The sequence below is a fragment of the Pungitius pungitius genome, chromosome 17 (assembly GCF_949316345.1).
Source record: "Pungitius pungitius chromosome 17, fPunPun2.1, whole genome shotgun sequence".
Classification (NCBI taxonomy): Eukaryota; Metazoa; Chordata; class Actinopteri; order Perciformes; family Gasterosteidae; genus Pungitius; species Pungitius pungitius.
Window position 1 is genome coordinate 7,740,048 of NC_084916.1, and position 19,270 is coordinate 7,759,317.

General features: G+C 39.7%; 2 long non-coding RNA genes across 2 annotated transcripts; one reads left to right on the top strand and one right to left on the bottom strand.

Moving 5' to 3' along the window:
* Positions 1-4,221: 4,221 nt before the first annotated feature.
* Positions 4,222-18,967, top strand: LOC119219515 (uncharacterized). Its single transcript, XR_009942626.1, has 4 exons — positions 4,222-4,521; positions 9,366-9,420; positions 11,754-11,974; positions 17,562-18,967. It is a non-coding gene; the product is annotated as an uncharacterized LOC119219515 (long non-coding RNA).
* LOC134107110 (uncharacterized) lies at positions 5,283-8,539 on the bottom strand. The gene is made up of 4 exons (XR_009942625.1): positions 8,279-8,539; positions 7,002-7,235; positions 6,680-6,772; positions 5,283-6,452 (listed from the first exon to the last, which is right to left on the bottom strand). It is a non-coding gene; the product is annotated as an uncharacterized LOC134107110 (long non-coding RNA).
* Positions 18,968-19,270: the final 303 nt, after the last annotated feature.

Consider the following 19,270-nt stretch of genomic DNA (forward strand, 5'->3'; position numbering starts at 1 on the left):
CTGTGTTTCCTCCATATTCCGAGATTTTCTTGTGGGCTGAGATGCAAGACTATTCACAGGGGAGCCAGGTACAAAATCATATCCCTTTTCCTTAAATAGAAAGACACACATCAGGTCACTCTGATGTTATTATGAAAATTCTGGACTCATCATTTAAAAATATATGACTGATAACATCTGGCTTGTTTTTTTAAAGAACAGGTGTTCTCAGTGGCCATTACGCTGACATTTGTCTGAGTTAATGCAACAGTTGATGTAAATATAAATAAAGGATTAGAGCTACAATACTTTGTAAAAGCATTACATGCTGCAGAAGAGAAGATCATGCTCCAGTGTTCACTATCCTAAATGTATGGGGGTTTGAAAGCAAAGCAGTTGGAGATTATTATCATTTACTCTAGTTCTTGACGCTAGAACAGCAGAAACACAACAATCCAGTGTTGAGTTTGTAATACAAATATTGTCCTCATGGTGGCAGCAGGAGAGCAGAGAAACTGAGAAACTTGCGTTTGGTACTTTCACAACGATGTCATTATCACCTTGTTCAAATAACCACGAGGCCAAATATTTCAATGATGTTTTCTTTATAGTGTTCACTATGATAAATATATTAAACTAAATAATTAAACTTGAAACACCACCAACACACGTAGCCCAATGCAGCAATGACTAGGGCGTTTATACCTTTCTAGTTCAATTACTGAAGCTAGGAAATAACTGATTCTCTGATAGACCACGGCACCAAATACATCAAAATGTACTGGACAAGACTGGTCCTCGATAATGAAATGCATAAAAATGAGTAAACCACTTCGCAAGAAAGATGCTTCACGTCTCAGAAAACCAGCGCTGAATGTAAAGACTCGTTTGGAAAATGCGGGGCCGACTGTGATCGTGTTATCCTTGCATATTGATCTTGATTTTCTACCCAATGATCTCTTGCTTAGAAGATAACAAATACATTTAAAAAAATTAGAATGCAGTTACACCGAATATTTACTTTTAATTATTATTATTATATTAATTATTTATTTTTCAACCAACATTTCCAGTGCAGTGGTTCGGCTAAACGACGCTCATCTCTCATTCTACCTGAAAGTCACCATTAATGGGCAATCAAAAACATCGATTATTAAAATATAATCCGCCTGTGAACCTGCCAATGTCACCCATAAAACCCATAATGAAGTGAATTATTAAGAAATTCGCAAAGGATGAAATATTATTTTAAAATGATTCCTTGTTACCTCCACCAAATAAAGCTGCGTGGCTAAATATACATAAATACGTATTTGAACGAGACGTTTTGATGTACAGATCAAAAAAACTATTTACACGGTCGCCCAGTTGAGGATGAAGTCCTCCTGATGGTCTTAGAGTGGAGGAACAATAAGTGTCTTCTTCACTTGTATTCTGTTCGGCAGCTCATTTCCTCGACTATAAACACAAAACCTGTTGAATCTCAACCCACATCGATCTATGTTCACTTTGTCTCTGTGTATAAAGTCATTATAAATATATTCATATCGTCCAAAATCACAAGTTTGCCTGATGTGTCTTTAATGTCCAATTAGGCTAATTTCTGTTGACTCGTTGTTGTAATAATAACAATAATCTATCTGTCTGTTCTGCACTTGTCCCTTCACTCACACTGCAGCTTATCAGTGTTTGCCAGCAGTGAATTGATTTGCTTCCATCGTACCACGAAAGCCTTACAGCAATATTCATTTTAAGAAAAACAAGAAATGCCACACATTTCACAAAGGTTTCCTAATTCACTGAGTAAAGTGTTTATGTATTCAAATGTTTTTAAAATGTGTCATATACTCAATGTAATTATTGTCCTGTTTTTCAGATATGGACCCCAAGAGGACTGGCTGACTTTCTTTTCTTATTTTAACACTGTACTGTTTTAACAATAAAAAACAACAATAAATAGGAATACGGCCTCGTGGGAGAAGTAACAAAGAGGAGGTGTGCATGTTCAAGATGTTTAGGCTGGTGACTGTTTGATCACACAATTAGTACAACTCTCATTTTTCTCTTCCTTTATGGGAACATCGGGGAAGACGCAAAATCATTACTCTTTCCTAAATCAGGAAATCACAGGGAAAACCACTCACTTAACACGTCACAAAGATGAAAAAGTAGAGCCTAATGGACCATTTATGCAGTAAAAGACTAAAACCTGAATTAATTTAAATACTATTAAACTTCAGTGTAGATTCGACTTTGATTTGATTACAAATGACCACAGTGATCTGCATAAACTTTCTGCCACACATAGAGTTACGTGTGACAACAAGGACTCCTGAGATCCCTGGAAGTGAAGGAGATTTTGCTGGTCCCCATTAACAGCTATCCGGGGAGCAGTGGCTGTCAGATTATATGTATCCACACCAGCAAATACACTTCAGGAGTATGTACTCACCATTCTTTACCTTATGCGGGGTCAACGGGAAACATGGCTTATTTGGCTTATTATTATTTTGTGGTTTGCAAACCTCCAACTTCTTGCAATATTTCTGAAATAACTCTGCAGCATAACTTTAATTGCATGAAGTACCCCTACTTTGATTAATTATACACCACCATGTTCCTATTCAAATCAGGGGATCCCAATTTGAATATTGGGGCGACGTGCGCGTGGAAGGATGCCAGGGTCCCTGCATGCATGCACAAATACATACTGAATCCCCTTGCTTATGCCAAAGCATCCCATCACATATTTATACTTACAGGTGAGGTTTTTCTGTTCTAACATATTGCTCGTTCACGTGCGTAAAAGCTGTTTTTTTTCCAAGCCGCACGTCGGCCGCGAGAAGCCTGGTAGCCGTTGTCTGGGCTGGAAGCAGTAAAACAATGGAGGGGTGGCGGAGGGTGTTTTATTGCTGTTCACCAGCCAAAAGACTGTCTGCTTCTCACGGCCAGTGTAATGCGTTACAATAAGTACAGAGCAGCAAGCTATTGCTTCTAGGACTTTTAACCAAGTAAGTAAGTAAGTTAAGTCGGACTCTATTGTCGTTACTACGGCAACAGAATTCATGTTATCTTCACTTTTGCTCGCATTGTGTCATGCTAAAAGTTATTTGTTGGCCTTAAAACGAAAGAACGTTAATATAAACCATTGAGTTATTATCGTACTAGTTTCGAGGCTCTCCCCGGGTTCCTGCATCTCTCAGCCACGTGCCGACCCTGAAACTGACATCGAGGATGTTCTCCCTATAAGCATTATTATTATTTTCATGCATTACCAAAAGTTATCTTCCACCCTTAAAGCACATGAATTCAAATCCGCATGCACTGTGGCGGTGCAAGTGATGTGACTTTTAAGGTTAGGAGTCTAGACAGATCAACGTGACTGAGATAACTTTATTAGATGCTAATGATGACCACCGTCTAGGCTATGCACATAAACAAGAATGAGACCGTATACAATAACTTTAGAGAGGATTCGTCTTTCATTGATTGAAAAGATTTCTGGTGTGATTATCATGATAATTAACCAAGCTGGAGCGCCTCTCAAGTCTGCCTGTCAAGTGAGTCTCTACAAACTCCAGCTGCAGACAGCAACATCTTTGAGTTGCATTTCCATTCTGGGTGAGAAGGCAAATAGAAAGAAAAGGCATTTTATATTGAACCATGTGATAATTTAATGTTCTACTGTAATTCAAGGCCTTCACTTATTTATTTAAATAATACATTTTAATTAGCCATAAAATCACATTTAAAAACGGTGCTACAATGATAAAACCCGACAGCAGACATTGCAGACTTAACATCAGTTTAAACAGACGTTGGGCCATGAGGTTCATGATATGTGAATCGATACATTTAACAAGCACGACTTAGAAAAAGGACGCAAATATTCTATCATTTAGTGAATTAACAACACGCTAGATCCTTATTATACGGAATAAATATAGGGGGTTTTCTGGGATAGCATGCTAAAGTATAATGTAGAGGAGCTCGCACTGCCCGGAATTAGTGAGTTTGGATGGATGAATGGATGAATGATTGTACCAGCATGCACTTCTGCATGCGTCTGATGGGGGGCGTGAGAGACGCTGCCATAGGCCCGTATTGTAATTACATCGGCCGCCTTGCATAATCCAAAAATCTCAGAGGGTGGGAACCGTGTTACCTCCTGACTCACGAGGGGGCGGGCCTTGGACGGCGTATATGATTGAGGACAAATGAGATGTTAAACCATTTGGAATCAACAGCGGTGGAGATGTAGCCATCGGACAGCCCCAACTCCCCTGTTCCGCGAGGGGAGGACGGGGGCGGCGGATGCGAGGGAGACCCGTGGGCCAATACGCGCGGAAAGAAACAAAATTACCCGTTCAATTTAAAAAAATGGATTGAGCCGGTGGGACGTCACGATGCCCCGTCGCCAAAAAGCTCACTACGTCGCTCACGAACGCGCTCATTTGGCTCTCAGTCCGGAGGGACCGCTGGTTACCAGGAGCTCATCCAAGACCCGTGCAACCCACCCTTCTGCACCCGAGGAGGGAAACAGTAAGAACCCCGCTTTGTATTATGAGTGGTTTGAGACATGCGAGTGAGTTTAATCCTGCAGGAGAGGATTTACATGGAGGTACCCTGCGTGTCTGTAGGCTGCAACGTTCTGCAATACGCGTGTAACCCAGTTGTGAAATAAGTGAGCATCTACAGGCCGAACAGATGCTGCAAATGCACCTCTGCCGGTGATGCTCGTTCTGTCTCTGACCAGTTTTGAGGTATATGTCTAAACGTCCGAGTTGAAGGCTGCACAGCATCTGATAGCAGCAGCACGGGCGTGTGGTTTTACTTGTGACAGCACACCGTTTTGTTTGGCACTACAGTGCATGTCCGAAATCTCATCTCAATCTCATCAAAATCATGCGAGTCTGAAGCATTTCGCAATTTCACGAGACGCTTCAGTGTCTATCATGGGTGAGCTGCTTTCTCCCACGAGGCCTTTTGGTTAAGTCCCAGTTATATTTATCAATGGTAATATTGTACCAAGAAGGATGATATGCATTTTCCCTCTGGCACTTTCGATAAGACCTTCGAAAATACCATTTTAATGAGTTATAGTTTTTCTTGTTCAACTTTAAGTTGCAACATAGCTTCAGTATCTTTGAGAGGCGATAAGCCACAGGCTCTATTGTTATTACCCCGGCATGAGTCATTTTGCTTTTTACTTCAGTGTTATTTTACAGTGCTGCGTGGGTCAGTCACACCGGCCTGTGGGGGTATCAGTGTCGCTTCGGGCGGTCTTTACCTTTCCCATCACACGCACTCAAAAAAACAACGCTTTCAACGAACTTAATAAAATCATGGAAATGATTTGCACACTATTTTATTGATTCTTTGAGCATAAAGAAATTATGTTGATACGACTTGATGTATTTGAGTAGGATCAACTTAATTTATTATGGTTGGTTCAACGCATTTTCTTGGGTTGTGTCAAACTCAAATGAATACGGTTGGTTTGACTAATGCCACATTAGTAAAATGTAGGCTAGTCAATGAAGTTAGACCAACCCAAATTATTCAATTTAATCCTGCCCAAGAAAAATAGGTTGGACTAACTCTAATAAATTACGTTGATCCGACTTGAGTATATTATAGTGAACCAACTTAATTGCTTATTGCTTAAAGAAAGCAGTTAAATTATGTTGAAATACTTTCCATGATTTCGCTATAGTAATACTAAAAATGTTAGTGTTAACATTTACCCTGAACCACAACTAAAACTAAGTTTTAACAAAATATACAACTGTTTTGGCTGGAAACAAGACAAATGAGAGATGTTGCAATACAACTGTATTTCTCAAAGTAGGCACTGAATAATGTTTTAATGAGCAGCTTCTCTTATAAACATACATATCAAAAGCTTTTCTCAACTTTCTATGACACTTACACAATTAAAATACATTTTTGAAAGTGCTAACAGTGGTTATTAGTGCAGTCTTGACCTGAACTCTGAAGACTTTGTCTTTGTACAAACATCCCTCTTATCCTCTTACATTCACAACATTCATCTTAAAGACTTGTGATTACTTAATTAATGCACTGGTGAACACGCAGGAATACAGAAAATAATAAACACACACAGAAGTGTCTAATCTGCTTTAGCCATCATAATGTGTCTAACGGGATAGCTTTATTTTGAGAGCTTGTCCTTTTATGGATAGTTTGTTTGGGTCTAGTTCCATTATTATTTTCTGCAGAACTTCAAAAGTATACTTGAGCTCTCGAGGGTAGCTCAAGTTGAGAGCATACACAAGCGCAAGCAACATTGACACTGCAAAGGGTACATTTCCCAACTCGCTCAGCACTTCCACCCCCTCCAGAATGACTCCGACTTCATCTGGGTCATCACTGGGCTCCGCTCCTTCTTTTCGAATCACATGGATCGCAAAGACTGTCTCCGCCATAGCTGTTTGACTGCTTTCAATATTCTGTGACAAAACAGTTAACAAAAGCAATCATTTTTCACTTATGTGCATTACATGCCATTTTTATTGCACTATTTTACTGTATAAACAGCTATCAATAACTTCATTCATTAGGGCTTTCAAAGAATATTCTATATTCAAATAGTTGAAAACAACACTAAGAAGTTAAGTTGGGCCAACTTAATCGTATTTGATCTTACCCAAGTAAAGATAAAGGTAAATGAACATACCGTGTATTCCTTCACCAGCTTCTCTGGATCTTCGTTCAAGTAAACACATAGACCTTTGAGGACGCATTCTCGTCTGACGTCAATGCTGGCAGTCTAAGTATGCAGATAAAATAACATTAGGAACACCATCTAAACCAACCATCTTATTAATCACAATGAGTAACCATGCAATATCAGTGTGTAAATTAGTATGTGAACCCTTGGGATCCAGGGGTGTTAGCAACAAGTGCAGACGACCAATAAAGGCAACAAGTAAGTAAACAAAATACAAAAGTTCTACGAGTAGAATAGCCTCTCTTTAACTTTTCCATTGTCATCATACCTGGGTTATGATGCTCTTGATCTTTCTCCCTTGAACTCCACTTTTCTTGGCATACACCTGGATCAGGTTTTCAGAGTACAGATCCAGCTGGGAGAAGAACTTTGACTGCAAATTGATTGTTGTGATTCTCTTGAATTCCAGGAGACTTGTAGTGGGATGGTGTAGTCAGTGAGGTTGATCCAAGACACACTTTGGGGGATAGCAGACACAGGACACTTTTGCAGTCAGAAATTGCTGCAATAAAGTCAGATAGAACAATCAATTAATATTCATGGAAGTTAAGGCCTCCTAAGTCAGTGACGCGCGAAAAACTCCGGGTTGTTGTGACGCATCAGACCAGTGTGTGCGCGGGGGCCGGGTGGCCAGAGCGGAGCCAGCCCATTGACAGTACCCCAATGACAGTACTGTACTTTGAAATGTGGAATTAAAATGGAATGGAGATTTGTCTGGTTTGATCAATCATTATTCTAGATAAACTGCATGCTATACATTTTTATATGTATAAATATATATACAGATCGCTCCAAAATAGCGTTTGCCTCCGGCGGGCCGCGGAGAAGCCGCCTTCGGTATAACTGCGGCGGAACGGCGGCTGGCCGTCCGGGAAACGAAGCGGTTGCCGCTGGCGGTGCGCCGGCAAACGTGTTTGCGATTACGTCATACTGTCGCTTCTACTGCCTCTGGAGAACCGCCGATGGTCCGCCGACTCATTGCTATCTTTCTATCTATGAGAGTCGGTAAAACGGCCTGCTATATTTGCCGCGCGCAGCTATTGGCCATGTTCCAAACTAACGTTAGCTACCGTCAATATATATATATATATATATATATATATATATATATATATATATATATATAATGACGGTAGTATTACTCTTAGTAAATGAAACGTGTGCTTAGTCATTTATTGTCATTCAAATTCAGCAGTAACGTTAGCGCGCTAATGTAACCCTACAAGGAGTATGCTAACGTCATTAAGTCAACGTCAGCTAGTCGTGAACACCTTATAATATATTGCTAAAACGTTACCTCGTCATTAACAATAGCTCACTGTTCACCATTCACATTGGTAGGTTGCAAAAAGGAGTGACGTAACGTTATATAAGCTAACACGACATTGCTAGCCATGCGCATGGGGACTTTACCCTTTTTAAATGTAGTAAAAAATAACACTACATAAAAAATAGCATAAACAGAACAACGAGCTAAGATATGAAGACATTAATGCACGTATAATTGTTTTACATTTAGAAGGATGGTGATGGATTTCTGCTTACCTTTTCCATGTGCGGCCAACGGTGTATCTTCTTAATCTGGTTCTGACGAAGACTGCCCTCGCCTTGGTTTTCGCGGTCATGCCTGGCTACTCGATTGTCTCAGTTAATCGCAACATGAATGGATCTAATAAACGTTACGTTTTTGAAGTTCATGCCAATCCTACATGACTGAATCACGTTCACATTGAAAACATTAATGAATATCGTTCATTCTACATGTTACACATTAGTAAATGTAACAACCAGCCAATATCCTTTTTTTGAGTGCGGTTGAAAAGGCGCTATTGCCAAAAAGCAAGGTGATTTTTGGAAATGAACTCATGTCTGGCTTCCCATAGACTGAGATTAACACAGAGCTCTTTCATAGGGCCGACTTAATCTCTGGAAGTGGGTAGAACGAACTCGCAATTTAGGTTTTATTCCTATAATTCTAAAATAGTATATATTCGTCGGGGGTGTGATGCGCCAAACTAGCTCACAGCGGCTGAGCCGCCGACAAATACTGTATTCTCAAAGTGAACAGATTTGACACGTGCAAAGGGATTTGTTGTATTCTGTCACATCACTGAACATAGCTCGTGGTCCAGGCCGGATGATGCAATGGACAAATGAGTCGGATGCTCTTCCAAAATGAAGACAGGAATCAGGTCTTGCATGAGCAGTACCCGTGACTCTGCACTTTGATTAAAAAGAGGATAAATCCAGGTAAAATGTAGGCCCCGGTGTTGATTGACCTCGTCCGTTATTCTCAAAGGTTAGAAGGCATGTGAGCGGACCCGCGCGCGTCTGTGAGACACAGGTCTAAACATGCATTGATTTGGAAAGGGGCCGCTGTATGCAGCAGCATCTTTAGAGCCTCATTGTGCTGCAGAGTACGTTAAACTGCAGGTGCAAAGACACCCTGCTGAGCAACATGAACTGGACTAGTTTGGGGCTTTCTGAGACCTAGTGGGCAGATTTCCTCGGGTGTTTTCCAGGCATAACATGTAATGACATGTCATTATAAGGATGCCTTTGTTGGATATTTTGGATCTTCTTTTCGTACATCCCCAAGTCATTCTTTCTTTCTTTTTTCCCCACACTACAGAAAATGACACACACAAGCGCCGGAAGTGAAGATGAGGGCGTACTCCAACCTCCAGGTGAATATGAATGATCCTACTTTATATCTGTCACGTTACTATCGACACTCAACCCTTCGGACACTGACGACTTGTCATTCAGTCACACAAACACGCACCCGAACGCACACACACACACACACACACTCACAGAAAATACAAGCGACCCGCTGCACACTGCGTGGAACTAATTGATTACTCCGAAAATCATTTTAAAATCCTCCCGGGATCCTTTTTTTGGAAGGGACTGTTCCGCTCTGATTTTGCAACATTTAAGGAAGGCTTTTATGCTCCTTTAAAAATCTGTTAAAGTATATTTTCCATCACCGTATTGCCTGGGTACCTAAGACGAAACATGAAACAATGACAGGGTCAGCAGTGCTATTTGGACCTAAGCAAATAAGTTATTTCTTATTCCTCATTTTAAACTATTTTTTCATAATCACCCCACACCGTGCCTATACTCTTCTGTACTGCACGAAGAAAATTCATCAGATGTGGAATAAAAAAACGACTGAGGGTATAAATGTCTATTTCGTCTCATTTGAGTCGATCATTTACAGTCAGCATTGCTCAGTATTTTTTAAACAAATACTAATAAATAATCAGTTGCAATGTTATTATTATATTCTTGTAAAAACGACCATTACGTAATTAATACTTGGTAACATCTACCGGCATCAACCTGCCTGCAATTAGAAAATGTAATTCTAATTTTATTATTTCTAAAAGTTGATTCACCTGATAAAAGCCGAATTTTCTGGAGCCAGATAATTCTATACAACACCATATTTCTCCCCGTAGGGACAACATGCTCATACACTCACATTAGCTACACGACAAAGACGGTTAATTGCAAATCTAACAATATGCAAAAGTTGTTTGTGGCACAGTTAGTATTAATAAACGAGATGCTGTTGAGAGTTCAAGTCACCAGGAGGAGTGAAGGTGAACGTTGGAGTTGTGAGCTCGTGAGTCACGGCCTGTAAAACAGCAACGTAATCTCTACTAATGGATGTTTAGCTTTTCGTTGGCAAAAATCCACAGCCTGCTCTGTAATCCACCCCTCCTTAAACTCTTTCGAAAAGCGGTTGTAAAAAATAAATAAAATGCATTCTGGAAGCATGAGATGATATATGTTTAACAGCTCTATGTGGGCTTTTAAAGACGCTCTGCTTGTGCTCGCGGATGAGGCTGTGGCCTATTTTCGCGATGCGAAAGAACGCCCTCTCATAACGACATGTGTGTGTGTGTGTGTTAATTGGGCATCACACCTCGCTGCATTAATTGAAAGCCAGCGATGCCAGTGACGTCACTCCCCTCTCACGCAAAAAGCCATTAAATAAAAAAGCGGTTTAATGGAATATATTATAGACACACACAGACACAAATTATTTGGCTGTGTACATACTTTTAACATTTAGCAGATAATTATGGATTATAAAATGTATGTCCAAATATGAAACAATAGAAATAAATATGTGTTTGAAGATACTGATTTAATCTCAACGTTAATTATAAATGAAAGTATGCGCAATAATTTCCACAAAAAAACGTATAGAAACTGAATTTATTGTTGTGAGTGTTTTTGCATATCATCATAATGCATAATGATATGAGGGTTGTTATACGTGTCATATGAGCAATAGGCCTTTATTTAACTAATTCCTTTGCAGCTGGTGTTGCATTTGAACTGAACTGCTTTCAAAAGCATTTAAAAAGTTGAGGCTGTAATCTGTTAATGTTAATAATGTTTAATAATGCTCAGGACTGAAAATATAGCCTTATTTTAATGGTTTATCTTCCTGTACAGTTGAAATAATACTGACTGAATACCTTTATATAGTGGGAAAGTATTACCTCTTTTACAATTAGTCCATGCGTTACATTTCAAAGGGATTTCCTCTTTCATTCTGTCATACTGTAATATTATCTTCAGAGTGTTATTTATGCAAATTTTTCCGCTGAGTGCTATTTCATCCCAGGCTTCTGCTGCCCTCATAAAGATCTTTATTGTTGTTGTCTTTAGTTCACTGGATAGTTGGCTATGATGTGTTGTTTTGAATTCCTATAAGAGCTCATTCACATTTCAGTCATATAAAAGATACTTAATAGCTTGGGAAATGTTTTCCCAGCAGTATCCCTTGTGAATCTTTAGTCATGCTTGTTTTTCATCCCATTTCGCTGAGGCGTTTTTTAACATCATGTAATAAATCACCTGCATTGACACACCAGATTTATGACTGTCATTGTCATTATTTCCACCTCTGCAATTTCTGCAAATAGGAGTAAAGGAGCTTTGTTTTGGCAAATTAACCCTTTACATGTTTTCCCTGTCATTTTTTGTCCTGCAGGTGTGTTGGAGGCACTGTTCGTGTGTGTTTGCTGCTGACAGAGAGCTGTGTTCGCAGGCCTGAGGGGTTGTCTGTTATCTTTGGTTATCTAGCTGTATGAGTGGCATACATTCTTCATAAAGCTAGATAACCGAAAGTAACAAGAATCCCATTACACGCCTGCACGGTGGAAGAAAACTAGATGAAAAGGACGAGAAGAACTGTCAAACGATGACGTGAAGGTATGTTGTGTTACATAAGAGGCATTGTCAAAGGGGGGGGGGGGGGGGGTTCTCTTAAAGAGGATCCAGAGTGCACCACAAATAATACATTTTCAAATTGTTAATATAAAAACCTTTTAGTTTTTCACAAGAGACAACGTTTTCCTTTTCTTTTCAATACAAAGTGCTCAATATAAGCTCTACCAGTGTACCTGTGTACCTGCTCCCATTGAATCATACATTGCAGAAAACTATAAAACAATCTGGTATTTGTATGTTGAAAATGCTTTCTACCTTTGTTTTCTGGAAAAACAAGAATCTTTAGTAGTGACTTTTATATAAGCTGCTATTCAGAAATAAAATGTTTCTCTTCTGTCTGTACATCTCACTTATGGATTGAATGAACTAAGGACAATGCTGTTATAATCAATTGCACTGTGACTTTAAACCGGTCGTGATGGGATGAAGCCATGAGATTTAGAACATATTAATGCTCAGCTAGTGGCCAAATTCAAGCACTGCTGACCTTTAGCCAAACTGCTGACGTTCCAGTAGCACCAGCATTATATTTTTGCTTGGTCTATACTGTATAAAACAGGCAATGTGACATTTCAGCCCCCTTATTGTCCCACCATGTGTAACTACAAACGTAAGTTGTGTAATTACGTGCCACCGCTGCAGTAATTCACACTCAGGTGTATTACCGCTGCACTGTGCCTCAGACATTTATGGCTCTCACCTAATTGTATGTATTTTTAAAAATTTGTTTTATTAGAGCCCCCCAAAATCGAATCAAATAAGGTCTTCTTTTTTGAGAGAATTGTTATCAATGCAACTTATAAGAATGACAAGGAAGAGTTGAGAGATTGGAAACACTTGGGTGTAATATTTAGATTAATGTTCTTTAAAAAAAACATGATTGATCCTATTTTCACCTTCTCGTAATATAAGCTTCTCTTTGTTTTGTCCCCATCACACACACTGAGGAGTCTCTTTGTCAGATTTCACCCTGTTTGGGTAAGAATTTGGCCCCAATCAGTTTCTAATTAGCTTTTATTTTGACTTTAATGCTAGCAGATAATTGGCTGAAATAAAAAGCTTGAATCCTTTCCTTTAGGAAATAAATTGTTTTGTTGTTGTCGCTGGAGTCTTTCAGTGAAGCATTACCCACACATGGTTGGTACATGGAGCTGTGGCCACATCATACAATACACAATGCAAAAAAAACAAATCCTAGTTTCAGGATTAGGATTATTTTGTGGTTAAAGAGAGCCAGTCGGACAGAAGCTGTGGTGGCTAGAGAGGTGAAAAATAACAAAAAACATCTCAAGGGGCAATTAGCAGGTCCTTGCCCTCCAGCCTTCCAGTTGATGCTCTTTCTGATTTTCCTGCTAGAGAACTCAATGGGCTTTGTCTCAAACGAGTATGACATCAGTGGGGCACAACCAGTCACTGAGTAAGATGGTGTGTGTGTGTGTATGATCTTATATCCCATGTTACACATCAATTGGTTGAGCATAAATAATATCTAGAAACCAGCAATCTGTGTAAAATCTCTCTTCTTACACTTCATAAGCTCCATTAACACTGCAGCAAACTATCTGGAAGAGTCACAGTAAAAATGTTGTTAAAATGGTTTAACACATTTGTTGATCTTAAAACCTTTCAAAGCCTACATCCCCTTCATTCATTTATTTATAAATTGCTTTTGGAAGTATCTTATTTTTTATGTTTGAGATATCTTAGTAATGTTTTATAGGTCCCAAGCTATATTTCTGTTGACCACGAGTTCACTTTTTGACCCTGTACCTTCTTCACACAATTGCCCCAAATATCCATTCCCCTCATTCATTTGATTTTATTCTTCCCAGCTTGGATTCTCAGATGGTTGGTTCTGATTTGTATGCATTTGCATAATGAATGTCATTTGCATGCTCAGGGGCAGACCATACCATGAGAACGGCTGTGTTGGTTGTTTGTGTGTGTGTGTGTGTGTGTTCATGCATGGGCACACATGTGTCTTAGTATGTGTGTGGCGTATATTAAGCACATGTAAATTACACGTTCGTTACACAAACGGACCATCACAAGGTGCTGTTTATTTCGCCCCCATGCTGTACACACACACTTTGTTCTTCCTCTCTGGGGTGTGTATCTGTGTGTGTGTGTCCATGTTTGGGAGGATTGCGCTTCTATGTGTTGCGCATGTAGGGCACCAATGTTACAATCAGCGATGTCACCGTTCAGCAATGTACAGACTTGAAGAATGAAAAATAAGAGGCTCCCTCCTCAATCCCACCATCCTCCTCCTCCTCTCCGACCCCTCCCTTGCCAGTTTGTCCTCCTCTCGCACACGGAAAGTCACAGTCCTGCCACCATCTTAGGTGTTAAGACTGGCACAAAATGGCAGCTAAAAAAAGCAGAATGTGGATAGGCAGCGCTGCACCTTCCCCCACTTTGTGTTGGCTTCGCTCCTTTCCGCGCCATTGGTTGCCTCAAGACAGTGTTAATTACTGCCAGTGTGTTAATTGTGGGGCTCGCCCCAAGAGACACGCGGGAAGGGGTGAGATAAAGAGGAAGCCGTAGAGTTAGTGTTTTTTGAGCGTTGGCAAACTGGCATCTTTAAGGGCAGCTGCGGTTCCTGCGTCGCTTTCGGCGCCCCGTCAGAGGCTGGCGATCGGCCATTTTGTGGATTTTTAAGATGCTCTGAAAACCCTTTCGACGACTCCGTTTCTAGGACATTATTTAGATTGTTTCTTGATTGCAAAGATTTATCATTTCTACTAGCATCATTTCTACATGCGGAGCATTCACATATTAGTTACGCTGCAGGACGCTTTGTTTGAGGACGTGGAAGGAGAAAAAAACACCTGCATGCTCGCTGACATCCTCCAGCAGCCGTAATTAGCAGTCTTCATAAATCTCCACTCATTATCACGCATAGCTTTCTCACATGTGCACTAGACTTAATTGTTGGCTTGTAGATAAATATTTCTGATGCGTGGAATAGAATCAACTGCCACTCATTTCTGACACTGACATTTTAATAATGTTAAAGAAACTTACCATATTTCCCCTTTTGGATGCTTGTGAATGAAATGTGTGTGTTTCCAACCGGTCAGATATTCGCTCCTTTTTCTCAGCTTTATAATTATGCCTTTATGGTTTATAAATGGTTTAAAAGTCCAACAGATGAGATGAATGTCTTTTGGGAATTAACTGGAATTCACTCTTAATTAATTAAGTTATTTCTCATTTTGTTCCTTTAGGATGAAAACCCATCATGCCAACCTCTATGGCCTCTGTGCTTAATGAACATCCTTTTTTAGTTATGAAATGGTTTTACAAATCTGACAAATGTTTGAACTTTTAGAGAAGCAAACGGTCCTTTAGTCCAAGTGAAAACATTTTAATTCTCCTAATTTGGAGATAGGGATTTTTTTAAACCACGGCAGCATTTTAGCCAACCTTTAAGCATAGGATAACGATCGAGTGCAAGTACAACGTGTTTTTTTGACCTGACCATTGATGCTGCTCCTTTCAAGAAACCAGGGACCAACGTATCCATTCAGAAAGTAAAAAGTGTAGTGAGTGAATGACTGGGAAAGACTGGAAGGAGGAAGGAGGGGGGGGGCAGACAGATGAGGAGAGGGAGCCTGCGACAGTGAGATCTCAATAGTGAGAGGCCTTCTTTGTGTTACTGTGTGAGGTTTATCTTGGGGGGGGGGGGGGGGGGTGCAGGGGGCGCTAAGAAAGGACGGGAAGAGGAGAGGGTGGGGATCCTATCCTGGGCCCTTGGACAAGCAGCACATTGTCCTCCCCAATGTGTGGCGGCACTTGTGGCGTAACGCCATTATTTAGGCCAGTGGAGGGAAAGGGGGTCTGGAGACCAGCTTAACCAAAACGCCAATTAGAGACGGATCGTCCTGATTAATGGACGAGGGAGATTGGTAAACAATGCCTGCCATTGTTAACGTGAACCCCCCCTCCCCGCAAACGCATATACAAACCCCTGACCCACCGGTTCCTTTCACACAGCAGACCCTCCATCCCGACACACACACACACGCGCACACAGGCAAACGCACACGTAGTTTGTCTGTGATGCCAGGGCTCAGAGGCCTGCCGTTGGCATTCTGCTTCTCTTTTTTGTTTTGGCAGCCTTGATGTAAAAGTTTGCGTCGATCCTCTCATGTAAATAGGCATAAATGTAAATTAGTGATCTTCACATAGATAATATTTCTGGTTTAAGCTGATTTCTTTTGGTACAAAAAAATATTTTAAAAAGTTCACATATCACAGCACAACTAGTACATGTGTGAAAAAAAGGATTACGGTTGAAATTTTAAAGATAGGCCCTAAAGTATCGGATATGCACATAAAATTACTCATTGCAGTTAATTTCTACATGGAGGCGTATTTCATCAAAAGCAGCGCTGGGCTCGTATGTTAATCACACACCATGCGATGCTTGGCTCTGCATTTCAATACGTCCTACTTTATTGTTTTTTTTAAGCATATGCGCTGAATAATTAGCCACCACATAGTCCAATCAGGAGCATGCCAATGTGGGGTTTCCATGGCGACCCCATCAGTTCTTACCTCCCACCCCCTCCACTCTTCCACCCCCACCTCCTCCTCTTGCCTGGCTGCAAACAGGACGGTGAAAATAAAGCGTGGGAAAAAAACACTTTGGTGGTTCAGACAATAATGGTGGGGGGTGAGAATGAGGGGGAGAAGGGGGAAGAGAAGCAGGAGAGGAGGAAGAGAAGGAGGAGACGAGGTCCGATGTAGGGGATTGGAAGAGCAGCTTGCGTCTAGACTGGCAAACACAGACATGGTCTGTTTTGGAGTTTGGGGGTCGGGGACATATTTGATGTCATCTGTTCGAGTTGATTGTGTGTTCAGTTTGTTTCCTCTTTTATTAGTGTGCCATCTATGGGCAGGGAATGGGAGCTTACTGTAAAGGCCCCTCAGAGAGCGATACAGTAAACAGTAACGCCAAGCTTTGTGTTCAATTATGCATGACTTGGCTTAGAGTCCCCCAAATGTATGACTCATGATCCGTAACTCAAAGTCCATTTGCAATTTTTCTACATGTTTTACCTCTTTAAACGATTTGAAATATGAGCCATGATTTTGCAAAATGTTGTGGCTTTGTCCGAAAAGGTTGATTGCTCAATTAATATCAGATATGACACGTGTGGTAGATAACTAACGACATAATGTTTTTGCCTTATTGAACCAAGATGGCATCCTAGGATCAATATATTTTATAGTCCTATGCTGTAATTGCAGTAACGCTGGAGAATCAGAGCAACTGGGGAGTAAGGATTTGAGCCAGCTGGTTCAGCACAATATGAATAAAATATAGGATATAACTTTTGACTGGGGCTGTATTTGTTTACTGTCGCTCCACATACTGCAGAAACTGTACATCTTATTAGGTCCTAAATGAAAAAACAGTTACTGTATTTTGTGCATTGCTGCACATTTTGAGTTTTGTCTTGAAGCAAAGTGTAGAATACTGTAGATAAATGTGGTTGTGCTTTCGCCTGTACCTTATTAATGGACTGTCTTTGACGTTCACTCTGTCTTCTCGTTCAAGGTTCCTAATTGGTCCGAAGTTGGAAATCATCAGATCTTTGCCTCTTTGCTCTTTTGGACTCTGACTTTAAGGCCAGTGTTGTTCGTCCTACACATGACGACTATCTTTAACCGCTAATATACACCAGGAAACACCCCGTCTCCATGTAAAAACAGTTAGAAGCAAGATTACATGAGATCATGGAACAAGAGGACAAACATTTGACCCATGAATAAATTGCAAAGGTGATCATTGTGTGTGTTTTGCGTTGCTGGAGGGTTGTCTTGTGGTTGTGCGGTGCACAGCTGTTCAGGAAACATCTGGACTACATTTTCATGTATGGCGGAGCTGAGATCTCTCTCAAACACGCAAACACACTCTCAATCATCCAAGGTTCAAACTAATTTTAGATTAGAAGATGATAAAAAATAGTAGTTGTGGGGTTCTTATAGTAAATATGCATTAGTTTCACATTGTATTATTCTTCAGAGAATCTTATCTTAGATCTTAAATCATAGAATTTAAACTGTATTAGTCATATTTTAATTGATATTTGTAACTATTTGAATAAGCAATAAGATGTGTACATTTCTGTCATATAAAATGCTTGATGTTTCAATCTAATGGTTGACAATCAGTGTGATTGGTTTACATTTTTTTTCCATTAGGGATGTCAAAATAGTCTCTTGGAATTTATCCGTCAACTATAAATTGTATAATAATAATCTCATTTTTTAAAACTTTTTTACATTTAACCATCTCATATTAGAGCATTTTGTTTTGTTCTCGTAGAGTTCTTTCCAAGGCTTTGTTTTTTTTTAAAGAAAATATGTTACAATTTTTAGGGTACACATTTAATCAATAGCACTATTATCCCTGCAGGAAGCGTTTTTGTGCAATCAAAACTACATTATGTAAATGTTTTTCCTCTATGCAAAAATATTTTTTTGCACTCTTTGTTGTGTTTGCACAGTAATTGTCTTGTTGAGTTTTCACATTAGCAATGTTCTGTTGGTGTGAGAGAATTGTGATGTTAATATGCACTATATGAGCATAAGTGCAATAACTGTTGAAATGTGTTTATCTGGAGGTTCAATGAGAAACTTTATTCTGTCAATTTAGTCAGTAAATGCACAAGCAGATTTATTTACACATTTAATTTTTTTTAATCAGTTCCTCGGTTAATATAATATTAATATGTGAATGCATGGGATTCTCTTTTGATCCATTGTGGATACCTTGTGGATATGTGCAATTGATTTTTTGCGGTTTGACGACTATTCAGAGGGAATAATTCATTATATTATAATGCACTATGGATGACACACCAGCTGCTGGTAATGTGCTCCACATCTGTACTATGCAACCGTTTCACCTGCAGTTTATTTGAAACAATAAAAGTATTCATGTTTTGAATGAGACAATGACTTTGTGTGTGTACTTTGAGTCTCAGTTTGTGTATTATATGATAATATATAATATATATATGATAATGTAAAGAATGTAGAATCAAGCATGACATAATAACTTTTTCATGAATATGTTGGACCATCTGATTACGTCCAAATTTACAAAAATGTATCCGGTTTCTTCTACAGTTCATCTTCCATCTATTATGATCTTACGTATAACAAAAGAAGCCATGCACATTTTCAAGTTAGCTATGCAAATGAATATAAATTCATTTGAATAGATCCACATTTAATAATTGTGCAATTCAGTTGATTTTG